Source organism: Cupressus sempervirens, chromosome 2 (assembly GCF_028749045.1).
Source record: "Cupressus sempervirens isolate cs-2001-9-10 chromosome 2, ASM2874904v1, whole genome shotgun sequence".
NCBI classification, from domain to species: Eukaryota; Viridiplantae; Streptophyta; class Pinopsida; order Cupressales; family Cupressaceae; genus Cupressus; species Cupressus sempervirens.
In genome coordinates, this window is record NC_143119.1 from 262,513,180 (window position 1) to 262,516,235 (window position 3,056).

Here is a 3,056-nt window from a genome sequence, read left to right on the forward strand (position 1 = left end):
CAAACGAATCAAAATCATATGGTACAACCATATGGACTGAAACCAATAGCGTTAAGATTGTAGTGGTTGATAACTTCTCTAAAATTCAAAAGGCAAGTTGATAGATGCCCTTGTGACTTCTATTTTTTCTAAATGCATCATGAACACAGAAAACTCAATTCGTAGAGTCACTGCCTACCTGTACAAAATCATATTGTCAATTGCCTTCCTAAATCATTTGTCTTGTGTCATGAATCTAAGGAGACACGACTTACAAGGACATGGCTGTCATTAACAAGCGTAAGAAAAGTGCAAAACGATGAAGTCAGCCATTACGCCATGATAAATGGTAAACACATTGCTTCTCGAAGCTCCAAGTGTAAAATGTCTTCAACTTCTCTTTCGGTGATTGGATGAAACGTGCTGGACAGAAATAGCAACCCACCATTCCTTGAGCTCCAATTTCAGACAGGACGGGAGAGTTTGAGTGAAAACCGTTTTCCTATGCGCTCGAATTCGAATTACAATCGGCCACGACGAACTCTAGAAGGATGCCAATCTGCACTGGAATGTTGGGATATGAAAGCCTATCTTTCTAGGGGGAACTCGGCTATAAATTAGGGCCAAGACGGGCAGCAGCATTCAGAAAATTATAATTGATCTGATCAGTTTCGGACCATAAGTTCATCGATAATGATTTTCTGGAGTTACATGACAATGTTTAGCTTGTTATTCTTGCTCTTGAATTTGAGAGGCAGAGATGCGGTTGTGGCATACTCGTCGCATAATGCTACTGATGCACTCGCGCTCACATCCTGTCTGATTGCAAACTGCATCGAGAACGTGACGTTCAAAAGCTCTTCTTCATCTGGAAATTACTACTCGCTTCTTCAATTCTCTCTGCAGAATCTGCGCTATGCGGAAGAAAGCGTGGCGAAGCCATACGCTCTGATAGTCCCGGTGAGCAGAGACCAGCTGCATAAGTCTGTGCGGTGCTCCATTCAACACGGCTGGCAGATCGTGGTGCGCAGCGGAGGCCACAGCTACGAGGGCCTCTCGTCTACTTCTCAGTCCCCCAATTTCGTCATCATCGATGTCATGAGATTGGAAAGAGTCGAGGTGGATATGAAATCCAAGACCGCTTGGGTGGAGTCCGGTGCAACTTACGGGCAACTCTACTCCGCCATTGCAAACAAGACTTCTCTCTACGGTTTCCCTGCGGGAGTGTGTCCCACAGTGGGCGTGGGCGGGTCATTGAGCGGAGGTGGAGTTGGGTTGCTCACGAGGAAATATGGCCTCTCTGCAGACCACATTATAAATGCACTCCTCGTGGACGCCGAGGGCGAATTGGTGGACAGAGAGGGAATGGGAGAAGACGTGTTCTGTGCCATCCGAGGCGGCGGTGGAGGGAGCTGGGGCGTCGTTGTGGCGTGGCAGATCGGGCTCGTCAAAGTGCCTCCCGTAGTAACTTTCTTCAACTTCAACAGAACGGGGAGCGACAACGTCACGCGGCTCGTACACCGATGGCAAACTGTTGCACCGTTTGCTCCGGAGGATCTGTATATCCGTGTCTTTGTTTTCGGGGGCAGTCCCGTTAACCTTACCTTTAATGGAATGTATCTGGGTCGTTTGCCTAAGCTTCTCAAGCTTGTGAATGAGATCTTTCCAGAAATGGGTATGGTCGCCGCCGATTGTAACGAGACGGACTGGATCGGTTCTGTCATCTACACTGCCGTTGCCAACGGCTATTCTGCTGATCTTCGCAACAGGTATTTTGCCACCAAAAGGTTCTTCAAGAACAAGTCTGATTATGTGAACAGCCCTATCTCTGAATCAGGCCTACGGGGAGCATGGAAGATTATGGAGCAGAAGGCCGAGAGTAGTATTATATTGGCTCCCATGGGAGGCATAATGAATCGGATCCCCTCTACACGGCTTCCCTTCTCCCATCGAGCAGGATATTTGTACGAAATTCAGTATGTACTCAACTGGGACGAGGCTGCTGAAGAAGCAGAGTGTTTAGATTGGATGCGAATGTTCTACGACTACATGACTCCTTATGTTTCCAAATCTCCGAGAGCTGCTTACGTGAACTACATAGACCTCGATTTGGGTCATGCAGATGCTAATGGAGCCTCCACCGTAGAACAGGCAAAGTCGTGGGGTGAAAAGTATTTCGGTGGGAATTTCCTGAGGCTGGTGCATGTGAAGACTAAATTCGACCCCAACAATGTTTTCAAGAATTCCCAGAGCATTCCCCCGCTCAGTCACAGCTGATTCCATTTATTGTTTATTCATTTCCTCAGTCGGAGTTGGAAACTCTCTCTAATAGGAATAATACTCATCAATAAAACGAGACCCCTATTCTGTAGCTGGAATACTGAAGGTGCTCGAGAATCATCTCTAATGTAACATTGAGTAGAAAATAAATTTCTCGTAGCTGGAATTCTGAAGGTGCTCGAGAATCATCTCTAATGTAATACAATCTTTGTTTCAGATAATTGTTACTTTTAGGGTCCCTGAAGGTGTCATTAATAGATTAGGATCTAATAATTAAAGTTTAAAAATATCTTAATTTTCCCTTTTCTATGTATATAATTCTGTAAGTTCAAAAGTTGAATAGTTTAAATTACCGAAGCCTTCATCTTTTTATGTAGAGGATGTCATAAATGTGTTAAAAATAAAGAGGATTCAAGATCATGGAAATTAAGAGTAAGCCTTCAAAGGTTTATGAGAAAAAAGATGTAAAAGATATTAATTCATTAATAGAAAATTAAAAGAAAGAGCTTAAGACTTTTCAAAAAAATTAATTTATTAGATATTTTAAATTTTTATATAATTAAGTCGATAGGCTTAATGTGCAAGCTTTGCTCTCAGAAATGATATTTATTGCTGGAAAAGTTCTAAGACTCTTCCCGGAAATTATGTTTTCTGATGATATACTAACATAGCAAGTGGTCATCATTTCTATAATAACTATTAATTATGTCATGATTTTCTAACATAGTAAGTACTCATTATTTCTAAAATTATAGGAGCAAATCTAGTAAAAAAAAGCGGCATTCAAATCTCAAAGT

The 3,056-nt window shown here is 42.6% G+C and overlaps 1 pseudogene across 1 annotated transcript; it reads left to right on the forward strand.

Annotated features, from left to right (window-relative positions):
• Window positions 1-507: 507 nt before the first annotated feature.
• Window positions 508-2,497, forward strand: LOC149572057 (berberine bridge enzyme-like D-2 pseudogene; annotated as a pseudogene). The gene has a single exon (XR_016359897.1). The product of XR_016359897.1 is annotated as a berberine bridge enzyme-like D-2 pseudogene (transcript).
• Window positions 2,498-3,056: the final 559 nt, after the last annotated feature.